Source organism: Zootoca vivipara, chromosome 1 (genome assembly GCF_965207765.1).
Source record: "Zootoca vivipara chromosome 1, rZooViv2.hap1.1, whole genome shotgun sequence".
In the NCBI taxonomy this organism is placed as follows: Eukaryota; Metazoa; Chordata; class Lepidosauria; order Squamata; family Lacertidae; genus Zootoca; species Zootoca vivipara.
Window position 1 is genome coordinate 13,936,754 of NC_142582.1, and position 15,805 is coordinate 13,952,558.

Below are 15,805 nucleotides of genomic sequence, written 5' to 3' on the forward strand. Positions count from 1 at the left end.
ATCTCTGTGAACTGAAGATTAAGATAGAAGGTTGGTAGAATATAAAGTTTTGTGTTTGTGCGAGTGTGTTTATTTTTTTGTTTTGTTTTCTCTCTTTCCTTTTTATTATCTTGCTCTCTTTAGAGCTATGCTTGGTTTTTATTGTATTATATATTGAAAACCTTTAATAACTTTTTTATTTTATTTTTAAAAAAATGTCTTTTCCATTGCCAAAGAATCCTATCCCATCCTGGGCAGGCAACAGGTCTGAACTCCTCACAGGCAATGGGTACTTTTTTTTTACATTGTTTTGATTCCATAGATAGTTTAATTACCTTTTAGCTATGTGTGTTTTATCTGTATTTGTTTTAATTTTGGCAAGACAACTTAACTCATGTCCCAGCTCTGGGGGAAAGGAGGGATTAAAAATAAATAAAATATGTTACCGTTGTTGTCATAGAAAGAAATCTTCAAAAAGTCTCCTTTGCAATTTTTTTGACTTTAAATATCCTCTAATAGGATTATTTAAAACCAGAATAGATTTCAAATGTTCTCTGACTGATTGACATCTTCGTTTGATGCACAACTATATTTGATTCCAGTATTCCATATTTGAAAGTTAATGTTTTGCAGCTTTCGATAGTTAAAATGAAGTGGTATTTAGCAATTGACAGCATGGATAGTTGGCACTCAGTGGTACATTGCCGTGGTTTCCAAACTTTCCCCCAAGAATTGCTTGCCACATAGACATCTGCTCAGGAACCTCAGTCTGCCCACCACAAGACCTTTTCACATTGCAAAGGATTCTGAGGCATGCTCAGCGTGGACTGAAAAAGATGACCTCCTTCCAAGTTATCTAGGGATCCCTGGAAGATAACTTGAACACCAGGAACATATTGTGTCTTGCCAGTATTTTATAACTAACACAGTGTTATAGAAAATGTGGAATCTAAGTAACCAGTTGACAATTGCTGGCTTTTGAGATTTTGGCTTTGAAGCCTGCCAAAAACAAAACAACAAAGGAAAAGGCAACGATTCTAACAGCCCTCGATTTGTACATTTTATTCTAAACCTTTCTTATGAGGATGTATATAATTATGGCACTTTGGGGCTGCAGAATTGGATCTTAAAACGGCTTGGAAGAGCAGGCAGTCTTGCAGGTTGTAAAATGCTATCAAACAAAACAGGACTAGCAGAAAGAGGTTGCCGTGCTTTTCTACAGAGGAACCAGCAATATCGTACAGATCTCCTAGGAAACGCCGTTTGTGTGATTGTAACAAGTTGCATCAATACACAAAACCATTGTAGTTATGTGTGTTTAACAAACACGGCAAGCACAGTTTCATCACTTTAAGCACCTCCTAAACAGAGAAGTAGGGACACGGGTGGCGCTGTGGGTTAAACCACAGAGCCGAGGGCCACTTAATATTGGGGGCCGGGGGTGGAGATGAATCTCTAAGCAGTGTATGACATGAAAACAGTCACCTGTGTCATTGAAACAATAATACAACATACAGTAAGGCAGGACTATAAAAGCTTGCTGATCAGAAGGTCGGCGGTTTGAATCCCCGCAACGGGGTGAGCTCCTGTTGCTCAGTCCCAACTCCTGCCAACCTAGCAGTTCAAAAGCACATCAAAGTGCAAGTAGATAAACAGGTACCACTCCGGCGGGAAGGTAAATGGCGTTTCTGTGCGCTGCTCTGCTTCACCAGAAGTGGCTTAGTCATGCTGGCCACATGACCCAGAAGTTGTATGCCGGCTCCCTCAGAAAGTAAAGCGAGATGAGCGCCGCAACCCCAGAGTCGTCCGCGACTGGTCCCTTTACCTTTAAACAGAAAAGTGCTGCAGACCTTGTCTGCTCTTTTTATATGTTGCGAGTTCTTTCAGGACAGGGGTTTGTTCTGTTATATCCTAGGTCCTTTGGAGAAGCCAGGATGCCAGTCATGACAATCAATCTCAAGAATCACAAAGCTAAGCTTGGAAGAAAGTGCTTTAAAAAGATGACGCAAAGAGTGCGACCTAACCCAAACTAAGCTCTGCTAAGTCCCATTGATTCCAAGAAGAGAATTAAGCACTCTCTTCTGCAGAAATCAACGGGCCTTAAAAATACTTCTTCTTTTTTGCTGGGTTACGCCCCAAGAGAAAGAAAAAGGGTACTGCGATTATTCCCTGGAGTCTAAATAGAAGATTCCAACTGGAAGTGAGGATATGGCTTCCATACCCCCCAACATTCTTCAGATGAAAAATAGAGACATTTCTTACTCTCCCCAACTGACCCCATCCACCCCTTTTTGTCCTGTCCCACACCCCCTGAGCATTTCCACCACCCTTCTCTCTGCCTGTACCTCAGAGCAGGTGTGTCACACAAGGCTGAGCCTTGGCGATTGTGGAAGCCTCCCCTCCACCTCGCCTCCCCTCCAGCAACCACTACGAGCTGCCCAAGGAAGGAGGCTGGTGGCAGTGGTCATGGAGAGAACCAGCGTTACGCCTCTGGATTGAGTTGGCTCACTGCAGACCAAACTAATTCCTCTGTCCTCTCTATTTACCTTCTGTGCTGGTGACAACCAGGCTAATGCAGAGCAAGGAGAATTTTCTTCTTCTTCTTTTAACAGAGGGATATGATCGTGGGTTAACAGTATCATTACAGGTGTCCAGAGATGGAAAGAAGACAAAGTCCCTACCAGAGAGGAGTAGAAAACCAAGCTGTTGGACTATGCAGAGATAGCAAAACTGACTGGAAAACTCAGAAACCAAGAGGATAAAAACTTTATAAAAGAATGGGGGAAATGTATAAGTTATTTAGGAGACCACTGTAAGTAGATGGAAACATTAGCAGGATTTTGATCTTACTTGTGGTTTAACAATTACCATGGATAATATGGTTTGATATAAAAATTGGAGTGTGGAAGAATATGCAGTATTAAATGTTTACAATGGGACCCTATGGAGGGGATGGGGGGAAGTCCTGAGATTTGGAGGAATCTCTTTGTATGGATATAGTTTTCGATTCTCTGTTCTCCTGCCAACCTAGCAGTTCGAAAGCACGTCAAAGTGGAAGTAGATAAATAGGTACTGCTCCGGTGGGAAGGTAATCGGCGTCTTAGTCATGCTAGCCACATGACCCAGAAAAACTGTCTGCACACAAACGCCGGCTCCCTCGGCCAGTAAAGCAAGATGAGCGCCGCGGCCCCAGAGTTGTTTGCGGTTGGACTTAACTGTCAGGGGTCCTTTACCTTTACTTTATTTGTAAAACTAATAAAAATGATTTAAAAACAAACAAACCCAAAACAGTATTATTACAGGACCTTGAAGTCCTGCATCCATTTAGACCAATTAAAGAAATAAATAAATACTTGACCTAGCGGCACAATTAGTTTACTAGACTGACTGATACCCAGTGAAAACAAAATCCCAAACCGAAGAGAGGTCACAGGGACACAAACACACACACACACACACAGAGAGAGAGAGAGAGAGAGGGAGAGGGAGAGGGAGAGAGAGGGAGAGGGAGAGGGAGAGGGAGGGAGAGTTTTAAATCCATTGTGTTTTGTGAAACCTTTCATATGGGTTAGGAAGAAATGCAGCATAATTCTGACAAACAAGGGATATGTCAAACGCTCTTCCTTTTTTTGGGGTGGGGGGGGCAGATGAAATACTTCATTAGCTGTGGGGAAACATTTACTGGCTTTCACTTCCGAGATTAAAGGAGTTGTCACATTACTGTTACAAATAAGTTACCCACCCACTCAGCCTTAAATACCCTCAGGCCCATTTTTCAGTGACTGATGACATGTGTTTTATATGCATGACAACACTGCAGTTAGCCCTGTCACATGCCTTAATAATACATATCAAAGATGTATATCATGAAAAGATAAAGGGCTCTCTGATGTGTATCCTCTTCTGCAGCAGGATTGCCAAGCCTGGGGAATTAAGCTGTTGCAAACAAGGCACAAATCCGCACACACACAGCGTAGGCAAGTTTGTTTGAAAAGAAACAACCCAACTGGGTATCTGGTGTGAACTAGGGTCGATGTCGCCAGCCAGCTCTGCCATGATTTATGTTGCTTTGCGTGAGGAACAGCATCTGCTTTTTTGAATGAAATATAGGGAAACCGCTTCCGGACCAAAGGAGCAAAAGAGAAAACAGAAAAAGCCTGTGAACTTCAAAAAGAAACACCACATCATTTTGAACCAGGGTAAACAGAAACACAGCAGAATATCGCAAGATGGATTAAAGCAAGGCCAGAATAACGTATAGCAAACCAAAGCAGAGAATAGAACACTTTAATCATTATAGAGCCTAGGGAGGGCCAAAGAGACATTTCAGTTAGTTTCCTTTAACCGTGGCGGAATTTGCGACCCACTAAGCTGAAGGCCGTTTAGCAATCCTTGCATTTCAGCCCATCAGGGACTCAATAAACACCTTCCTATTTTTACTCCATACATGAAACTTTTGGCAAAGAAGGATACTGGCAAGCTGGAACATGTCCAGAGGAGGGCAACCAAAATGGTCAAAGGCCAGGAAACGATGCCTTATGAGGAACGGCTTAGGGAGCTGGGTATGTTTAGCCTGGAGAAGAGAAGGTTAAGGGGTGATATGATAGCCATGTTCAAATATATAAAAGGATACTGAAAAATATGTGCATGTGTGAGGAACCCCAGTCCTACAATAAACACCTGTCTAGAAACATTCTTAGAACTAAATTCTTAGAACATATCACTAAGGGGTGATATGATAGCCATGTTCAAATATATAAAAGGATGTCATATAGAGGAGGGAGAAAGGTTGTTTTCTGCTGCTCCAGAGAAGCGGACACGGAGCAATGGATTCAAACTACAAGAAAGAAGATTCCACCTAAACATTAGGAAGAACTTCCTGACAGTAAGAGCTGTTCGGCAGTGGAATTTGCTGCCAAGGAGTGTGGTAGAGTCTCCTACTTTGGAGGTCTTTAAGCGGAGGCTTGACGGCCATATGTCAGGAATGCTTTGATGGTGCTTCCTGCTTGGCAGGGGGTTGGACTGGATGGCCCTCGTGGTCTCTTCCAACTCTATGATTCGATGATTCTAGGGCATGTCAAGTATCTGGCAGGTCACAATACAATGCAGTTATGTGTGGACAATGGTGGGGCCAATGCAAGACATAAGCAGTGGTGGGGAAACCCTCTCCAGCACCTGGAGCGGGACGCCAAGGGGCGGGGTGAACCGCCTGGGGGAGCACACACAACATTTGTACGGACTGCACATGTGTAGCATCCCGTACGGACTGCGCATGCGTGGCAGCCTGTATGGTCGCCGTGTGAGAGGCAGCCCATACTGACTGTGCCTTTGGCCGCTCTAGAGCTGGGGGGAGGCAGTGGGCTATCTTGTCACCCCCTCCCCGAGTGGTACCCTGGGTGACCTGCCCACTCCACACACACCCTCCATACACCCCTGGACATAAGCATATGTATGGCATAGATAAAAAGCAAGATGGCTGAAAGAATATGGCTGCATACCCCCCAATATTTATCTGATAAAAATAGGGGCATCCTAATCCAATGCGTAACAACAACAACAACAACAACAACAACAACAACAACAACAACAACAACAACAACAATATTTATACTCTGCCCATCTGACTGGGTTGCCCCGGCCACTCTGGGTGGCTTCCAACATAAGTAAAAACATAAAAAACATTAAACATTGGGGAGGGGGGCCAACAACTTCCCTATACAGAGCTGCCTGCAGATGTCTTCTGAACATAGCTGCCTGGTCTCCCGTATTCCCCAGGAAACCCCTGTTTTTCCAGCCATTCCCAGCTGGAAAAACGGATTCCCCCCCCCCCCCCAGTTTACTTGCCGGCCGGGAGAGGCTCCTTCTGCGCATGTCTGGAGTCTCTGGACATGCGCAGAAGTGATTTCTGGCGTGGCGGCCATTTTGGAACTGGGCGGAGCATGCTCAGAAGCGACTTCCGGTGCTGCTCTACCCAGTTCCAACATGGCGGCAGCGCTACTTCCGGTCTGCCGATCCCTTATTTTTCCGGCAGGAACTTGGCAGGTATGCTTCCGAATGTTGTATAGTTACTTATCTCCTTGGCTTGGAGGTTGCATAACTTAATACCCTTCGACATTTCTCCAAAGAAAATAGAGAGACGTCCTAAGGAAAAGCAGGACATTCTGGGATCAAATCAGAAATCAGGACGGCTTCTGTAAATCTGGGACTGTCCCTGGAAAATAGGGACACTCAGAGGGTCTATGGGTGCAGATGGTCCCAGGTGATAAAGGCTGTAAGGCAAGCTACTCACTGCCTTATATTCATAAGAATATAAGAATTCTGCCAAATCAGGCCAAAGGCCCTTCTAGTCCAGCATCCTGGTTTTTACACTTGACCTACGTTGAGTATGAATAACTAGATCCTCAAAAATTTCTGTGTTTCCTCATGAAAACAGAACTCCCTGCCCTCTCTTAGCAATAGAAATAAAATGAGAGCAGTAGTGGCTATTTCTACTGTCATGTATATAAATCCTTTCCCTGCCAGGCATCATTTGATGGATTATTTTTTTTAATGCAGCTGTTTCCCTAGTACTTGAAAAATGTAATCTCTGCCCAGAATGTGAGTGACTTGCTTTCTCCAGACTCAATAAGCTATTCAGCCATGTCGCATTGACGACTGTCAAGGCAAAAATCCAGTCTGAAGTTACTTGCAAAAAGTCAATTAGGCTTCAATATTTATTTAGTTACTCAGTCTTTCCTAAACACAAAACATTCAAGCAGTAATCTGGCTGCATTCATTCAGAGCCACGGGCTGTAGTTTTGTTATGCTTCCTCCCCACGACCCGCACAAACACCCTTCATGATACGCTCACGTGTTCAGTCAATGGAAACGATGAACTGCATGCCAATTTCTGGAATAAAATGCACTTTCAAGTTGATGCAGTTTAAAATAAAAGAGAGGTGGGAAGTAGCTACTGTGCTAAAAAAAAACTCCCACTCCCTCACCCCCTGACTACTCTCTCATCAGTCAAAGAAAAAACAAAAACAAATTGTGTTCAAAAATGCCCGTCCCTCTGCCACATACTGCAGCAAAACCAGCTTTTGACTCACAAGAATTGTAAATGCATCATTTATTTATTGTTGTCCTGGTTTTCCCTGACACATAAGATTGGACCCTGTTTTTATTGGTATAAATTCCCTGGTTTTATATGCTATAAAGTCCTGGTTTTATATGCTTTTATAGTTGTTGGTTTTTTTTAAAAAAAAAGGTAACAAGTAAATGATCCCTGGACGGTTATGTCCAGTCAAAGGCAACTATGGGGTGCGGTACTTATCTTGCTTTCAGGCTGAGGGAGCTGGTGTTTGTCCACAGACGGCTTTCCGGGTCATGTGGCCAGCAGGACTAAACCACTTCTGGCAGAACGGAACTGCATGACGGAAACCAGAGCGCACGGAAATGCAGTTTAGCTTCCCGCCACAGTGGTACCTATTTATCTCCTTGCACTGGTATGCTTTCAAAATGCTAGGTTGGCAGAAGCTGGGACAGAGCAACGGGAGCTCACTCCGTCGTGGGGATTCGAACCGCTGACCTTCCAATCAGCAAGCTTTTATAGTCCTGCCTTACTGCATGTTGTATTCATGTTTCAATGACACGGGTGACTGTTTTCATGTCATACACTGCTTAGAGATTCCTCTCCGCCCCCGGCCCCCAATATTAAGTGGTTCTGAATGATTTAAATAAATAAATAAACCCCCCATGCTAGAAAGGGCTATGTTGTGTACCCGGACTCTTGGTTCAGGATGCAAAGGCATGTTCCTCTTTGTGCTTGCGTCATTCCTGAGTAGAGGGCATGAGGTGCCCTACTAATGCAGCCCTCTGGTTTCTGTGTATCCACACGAAACTCTGGCTGTTGCACATTTTTGCCCATTTAGAAGATTTATCAATGCTTTGATGAAGCCACTGGTAAATATAAGTAAATCAAGCTAGGCAAGGATGGGGAAAAACTGGCTTGTTCCTGGCAGAATGGTTTTAGGATGTCTCGCAGCTTAAATCGTTATGACAGACAGGAAGAAAATACCATTAGCGAGGATAACATGAAAACTTCATAACCCTAAAAGAGAGAGAAGCCCCATCTGTGCTACATATTTAAAACAGTATGCCACTTTAAACGGCCATGGCTTCCCCCAAAGCATCTTGGGAATTGCAGTTCATTAAGGGTGCTGAGAGTTGTTAGGATACCCCTCTTCCCCTCGCAGCTACAATTCCCGGAGTTCCCTAGGAAGAGGCATTGGTTGTAGTGGGGATCTCATGAAGGAGAAGAGAAGGTTAAGGGGTGATATGATAGCCATGTTCAAATATATGAAAGGATGTCATATGGAGGAGGGAGAAAGATTGTTTTCTGCTGCTCCGGAGAAGCGGACACGGAGCAATGGATTCAAACTACAAGAAAGAAGATTCCACCTAAACATTAGGAAGAGCTTCCTGACAGTAAGAGCTGTTTGACAGTGGAATTTGCTACCAAGGAGTGTGGTGGAGTCTCCTTCTTTGGAGGTCTTTAAGCAGAGGCTTGACAGGCATATGTCAAGAATGCTTTGATGGTGTTTCCTGCTTGGCAGGGGGTTGGACTGGATGACCCTTGTGGTCTCTTCCAACTCTATGATTCTATGATTCTATGAAGGATAGCACAGTTGGTAGAACATGACACTCTTAATCTCACGCACTGGTGGAGGAAGGGGTGTGTGGTGGGGGCGCCCCAAGTGTCATCCCTGAGGGGGGTGACATCACCACACTGCCCCCCTGGGACGCTCGCCATGGGTGCACAAAATGTGCGCTGATACGGGTGCCGGTGCAGCTAGCTCCGCCTCTTGTCCCACTGAGCTATCCCACCTAGCACCCCTCCGATATGTCATCACCCCCCACAAGGGAGCTGGGCCCTTAGGAGTTCACCCCTAGGATCTGGCCCCTATGTGTGCCCCTTTCCCAGCATGGGAGCCTAGCCAGGTCAAGTACTGAATCTAGCAAGATCCCATGGCGGAATCCGGATCCTTCCCAGAGCCTTATGCAGTTTCCTCCCAGGCAGGAATCCCTGAGCGGCAAGGCCACATAAGGGTTAAGGGAAGAGAGAGAACTGGGCATTGCAGGGGGTTGAACTAGATGACCCTCGTGGTCCCTTCCAGCTCTATGATTCTGTGATTCATAACAACTCTCAGCACCTTTAATAAACATATTTCCCAGGATTATTTTGGGAGGGGGACCATAGCTCTTTAAAGTGGCACAATGCTACTTTAACTGTGTGGTGTGTACAGGGCCAGAGGGAGAGAGCTGTTTGCTTTATGAGGTGAACCCAATAACTGTGCCATCTGAGGCCAGATTTTAACTCCCGACTGTGGTTAGTAAAATTGAAAATGGGTATGATAGCTGCACTATGAAATTCACACCTGTTTGTAAAGTCCGAGGTAGGAGGCTCAATTCTCTGGCTTAACAATGTGCCTTCTGCTTTATCATATGATGCCAGAAGTGTGTAATAAATGGAGAGTTTCACAAGACACCCCCTGGATCAAAAGGAGAGCGAAGTCAAAAGGATTACGCCTGGCAGCATTTTCAAAACGGCTCCGCTCCCGTCAGCCTTTCAGGAAGATCTGAGACAATCAGAAAATTGGAAACGGGAAAGAAAGAGGAAGCTAATTTGTTTCTTAGCTTATTAGCTGAAAAAGAAAATAGGAAATTTGATACCAACAATAAAAGGGCTTGGGGCCATCAGTGTAATTTTGGAGACACTTTATATGAGTTTGTGCCAAGACAAAAAAAATATAAACAAACCCGGATTAAACAGCAACAACAACATTGCAGGACCCCCTTTCTGCAATAAAATTTCAGACTATTTTGCAAATGTGCATTGATAGTTAATCCTTTTAAAATACATAAAATAGGAACCTAAGGGGGAAATTGAGAAGCACTGCATTGCCTTAAGGCAACCGGCAAGCCAGTTACTTCAAGCTGTGTAGGAAGAAACCATCTGAAGGAAAGCTAAGGAATTCATTAAAAGTGTCTTACTCAGCTTTCCAGTTCCCGGGGTAGGGAATATTGTACAGAAGTATCTGTTTAGTAGTTTGTGGTTATTTTGTCTGGCAATTTTTCTTCTATTTATAATCACATTGTAATCCTGTAATTTTCCACATTGCCCCAAGCCCTGTGCCTTCCCTACCCACTGCCTGTCAGGAGCTTTCCCTGTGCTGGAGTGCAGTGGACTCTGAAGATTATTTTCTGTTGAATAGGTCTTAGTCTTAGATCCATAGAGGCTATTTCTGCTGATTTTATACTTGACTCCCATATATCATTTGTCATCTGTACCCCTAACTCTTCACTCCATTTTTGTCTATCATATTCTAAATCACATTTCTTCCTGTTGAGTAGGGTTTTATATAGTGCATGTGTAGGGTTTTTTGTTTTTGTTGCAGAGATTAAATCTTGTAGCAGCATGGGTGTTTCCTCGCTTCCCTATTAGAGGGGGGTGGGGGGAAGCAGCTTTGGATTTTAACCTGAGCAGCTGGATTGTGAGAACCTTTAAAACAAAACTGTGAAATTGCATGTAGGTTCCATCTTTCAAAACATTTCTCTTCTGTCTGTTCTTGGTTGACTAAGCTATGTACAGGGCCGTCCTTTCCATTTGGCTTAGTGGTGCGGTGCGCCAGGGCACCTCCCCATCAGGGGTGCTGGGTTGGGGCGCCCAGCAGCCCCGCACATTGCTCATGTTCGGGGCAGCAGGAGCAGCGCCTGAAAGGGCTCCTTTCGGTGCGCTGTTCCCGCCACGTCCCCTTGTAACAGCAGGCTTGCTAGCTGCTGTTCCAACGGCGCCTAGCAAGCCCGCCCAGGCGAGGGGGGGGGCGGGAGCGGCGCCCGAAAGGGCTACTTTCAGTGCACTGTTCCCGTCACTTCCCCTCGCAACAGCAGGCTTGCTAGCCGCCATTTCAATGGCGCCTAGCAAGCGGGGGGGGGGCGCTGGAGGGATTTTGCACCACGGCGCTGGATACCCTTAAGATGGCCCTGGCTATGTAGCAGATATGTGATCTATAGCCAGACACCAACAGAAGAACCTGTTGGCTATATGTCTGAGTCATGCAGAGTGATACAGCAGTTTCACCCTCAAAGCCATAGTGATGAAATAGATTCCACCCACAAGATTTTGAAGATGAATCTTTACTCGCAGAATGGCAACTATTACAAGCAGTATCACATATACTAAGTCCAATGCAATGCATTTCACTCTCTTGAGCCCATGAGAGGGTCTTCTTGCTTCTTGCTTCCAAAACTCCTTCAAAGCAGTCCATAAATTATTATCAGTCTGTCCTCACCAAAATAATGGCGAAACAACCAGCCAATCTCAAACTCCACCCAGAGTTGCCCAGAGTTGTCGGCCTTTTCTTAGGTGGGGAGGACCCCAAAGTTGTTTACCTTTTTAAAGGAAAGGTTCCCCAGAGTTGTCGGGCGCCTGGTTGGCGAAAAGAGGCAAAGCCGCTTGCTCTCTTGCTCTCTCTCCAGGGAGCTGCAGCCGGTGCGCTTTGAGTCCCAAAGTCGATCCGAATTGGAGAAATGCGCGGGAAAGGTGAGCGGAGGAGACCATTTGGCCTCCCTGTCCCTTCCGCCACCCACGGCACCATGAGGAAGGGCTGTTTGCCTGCTGCTGCCGCTTCCAGCATCGGAGAAGGAGTGAAGGGACACTGCCCAAGCTGAAAGAGAGGCAGGGAAGGCCCGCCGAGGAGGCAGCTCGCTCGTGGCTCTGCCGCGCTCTACGGGACACCGCTTGGCACTTGGCACTTTCCAGATATGACCAAGGCAGCGTTGGAGGTGGAGGTGGCGCTGTCGGCCGCAGCAGGCTGTCTGTGATCGCCGGCACCTGAGGAGGGGGGGGGCGGCGGCCTTCCCCTGACCCAACTCTCATGCCCCGGACTCGCGGCCTGGCGCCCCTGAGAGCCTGGCACCTGGGTGCCCCGAACCCCTGGTGCCTATGGGTAAGACGGCCCTGCTCCCTCCCCTCCTATAACTACCTAACACACACACATGCTCACTTTTAAAGGGAGTTAACCAATTAAGAAAGCAATGATTCAGTGTTTCTGTGACCTGAACTGGAGTCACAATATTTTCAGCTGTCACATTACATTGCATTCCAATGGTCAGTGTTTCCCAAACTTGGGTCTCCAGCTGTTTTTGGACTACAATACCCATCATCCCTGACCACTGGTCCTACTATCTAGGGATGGTGGGGGTTGTCGTCCAAAAACAGCTGGAGACCCAAGTTTGGGAAACCCTGACATAGGTTCTCTTTTCCCTAGTACAATTTATTCTTTGTAAAATACATTTTCTAACAAATGCAGTACAAACCGAGGACACTGGGTGGAAAGATTTCCTATCAAGTGGGCAAGAGGACCTATGTGCTTTGCTCCACTCATAAGGTTGCTGTCACACATGCAGGAGTGTGCCAACTCATAAATAAAAATAATAGAAGTGTTGCTGTGGGTGCTTGGGAATAAACTGTGGGTTTTCGTATTGCAAGGATTACAGGCGTGAGTGGTTTTCTGTAGCAGGCAAATACCATAATTAGGTTTAGAAACTTGGGGACCACCATGCTTTCAGCTCTTATCCCTTTCTTTAGGTTCTTACCAAAGCAGATGCAAACCATCCATGCCTGCCTACAGTTGTGTGAAAGAGAAGCAGGACATGAATAATAGCTAATGTGGAGCAAGGATCTGTTAATACAACTTGTTTCACTTCCTTCATGGCAAGGAGCACCTGTTAAGGATATAGGTTGTCTGTTCCTTTGACGTTGTACACCTTAGTAAGGCCGCTTCATTCGAACCAGGTGCTGTGCCACCAGATGAGCACTTGTTGGGAGCCCCGGGAACTTGAAAGGGCCTCTCTACCAGTCTGAACTGGCCACATTTTCATTCATGAATCCCTGAATGCTAGTCATTGGAGGAAGGTGGAGTTATTTTTGAATGGGAGCCAAGCTCAGATTCCAACTGCAGTAGCTGCCTGCCATTTTAAATCAGATGTAACCTATAAGATTCTCTATTTTCATAGGTTGAAATAAGACTATGCACACACAGGCTGGGGGTGGGTTTGGGAAGATAGGGGGGCCCATCATCAGGATTTTTCCACAGGCTCATGAAGCCTGAGACTAACCCTGATTGGAATACAGTGGGACCTCGACTTACGAATTTAATCCGGTCCGAATGCACACTTGCAGGTCGAAAACTCGCGGCCTGGCGCCCCTGAGAGCCTGGCACCTGGGTGCCCCGAACCCCTGGTGCCTATGGGTAAGACGGCCCTGCTCCCTCCCCTCCTATAACTACCTAACACACACACATGCTCACTTTTAAAGGGAGTTAACCAATTAAGAAAGCAATGATTCAGTGTTTCTGTGACCTGAACTGGAGTCACAATATTTTCAGCTGTCACATTACATTGCATTCCAATGGTCAGTGTTTCCCAAACTTGGGTCTCCAGCTGTTTTTGGACTACAATACCCATCATCCCTGACCACTGGTCCTACTATCTAGGGATGGTGGGGGTTGTCGTCCAAAAACAGCTGGAGACCCAAGTTTGGGAAACCCTGACATAGGTTCTCTTTTCCCTAGTACAATTTATTCTTTGTAAAATACATTTTCTAACAAATGCAGTACAAACCGAGGACACTGGGTGGAAAGATTTCCTATCAAGTGGGCAAGAGGACCTATGTGCTTTGCTCCACTCATAAGGTTGCTGTCACACATGCAGGAGTGTGCCAACTCATAAATAAAAATAATAGAAGTGTTGCTGTGGGTGCTTGGGAATAAACTGTGGGTTTTCGTATTGCAAGGATTACAGGCGTGAGTGGTTTTCTGTAGCAGGCAAATACCATAATTAGGTTTAGAAACTTGGGGACCACCATGCTTTCAGCTCTTATCCCTTTCTTTAGGTTCTTACCAAAGCAGATGCAAACCATCCATGCCTGCCTACAGTTGTGTGAAAGAGAAGCAGGACATGAATAATAGCTAATGTGGAGCAAGGATCTGTTAATACAACTTGTTTCACTTCCTTCATGGCAAGGAGCACCTGTTAAGGATATAGGTTGTCTGTTCCTTTGACGTTGTACACCTTAGTAAGGCCGCTTCATTCGAACCAGGTGCTGTGCCACCAGATGAGCACTTGTTGGGAGCCCCGGGAACTTGAAAGGGCCTCTCTACCAGTCTGAACTGGCCACATTTTCATTCATGAATCCCTGAATGCTAGTCATTGGAGGAAGGTGGAGTTATTTTTGAATGGGAGCCAAGCTCAGATTCCAACTGCAGTAGCTGCCTGCCATTTTAAATCAGATGTAACCTATAAGATTCTCTATTTTCATAGGTTGAAATAAGACTATGCACACACAGGCTGGGGGTGGGTTTGGGAAGATAGGGGGGCCCATCATCAGGATTTTTCCACAGGCTCATGAAGCCTGAGACTAACCCTGATTGGAATACAGTGGGACCTCGACTTACGAATTTAATCCGGTCCGAATGCACACTTGCAGGTCGAAAACTTCGTAACGAGTTTCCCATAAGAAAAGCGGTTTCCCATAGGAATGCATTGGAAATGGAAAAATTCATGTCGAGGAAACCACATCTAAAAACTCGTAAGTCGAGGAAACTGCATCTAGCCACGAACGGGTTTTCCGTTCAAAATCGTAAGCGTGCGGCCACTTTTTTTCCGCTCGTAAGTCGAAAACATCGGATGTCAAGGAGCTCGTAAGTCGAGGTCCAACTGTACAGTCATAGTCTTTTCTCCATTATTTGATGTTCTTGTTTGGTTGTTTTTTTAAAAAAATGTAACAATAAAGAAATAATCGCACATTCCCAGGTTGTTTCTTCATTTCCCTAGACCAAATGCAAGCAAATGCTTACTCATTCAACTTGCCCAACCTGAAGAGTTTCCATTTTCTGCCCCCCCCCCCCAAAAAAATAGATGCTACGGAATGCAATTCCAAAAGCGATGGATCAGCAGATATGATCACAGCATTCACCTGAACTTGGCTACCTTTGCAACAGGACCAACATCAGCAGCAATAAAAACTGACAGGGGGGCGGGGGGGGGGTAGACTTTTACAGGGAGAGCCAGTTATTTTCTTTCTCTCCCCTACCCCTTGCTCAGCCCATCCAAGCTGCTGCATTGGGCAACCTCGGCGGAGAAGTGTTTTGTGTCAGACACACGGGAGCTGGTTTCAGGGGGCTTTTATTTTAACCTGCCTCAGCTGTGTGAGATGCCTAGTGGACCATCCACAGCCATAAAGTCTTTTTGGCAAGTGACTGATACCAGATGTAGCACTTCGGTAATGTGTTTGAGGTGAGGCTATCATTTGGGAGGCATTTTCAACAGCTTTTAAATTATTGTTTGAAGGTTCTCCTCTTCCCTTTGAAGCTGGCTACGTGTTGATCCATTGCCAAATTGCTAAAAAGCCTTTCAAGTGCTCTCTTGCTCTCTCTCTCTCTCTCTCTCTCTCTCTCTCTCTCTCTCTCTCTCTCTCTTTCTCTCTCTCTCTGCATTCATATTCTTGTACGACGACTGCAGGTCAGGCTTAAAGCCTTAGGGAGAAAGGTGATGTTGCTGGGATAGCCTGCACTAAAAGTAAACCTCTTACTCAAGGCAGGTGAAAAGCACATAGGCGACATTCCATCCCCTGAGATCAAAGATGAAGCAGAAAGGACAATTCTGCTCACTCCAGGATCTGGGGCAGAGCTACAACTTCTGCCAAGGGCAGAAGTATTCCTGAAGAATGCTAGGAATGTGGAACAGCTCCTCAAGCTGTATCAGGGGACTAGCACCCCAAATGTCT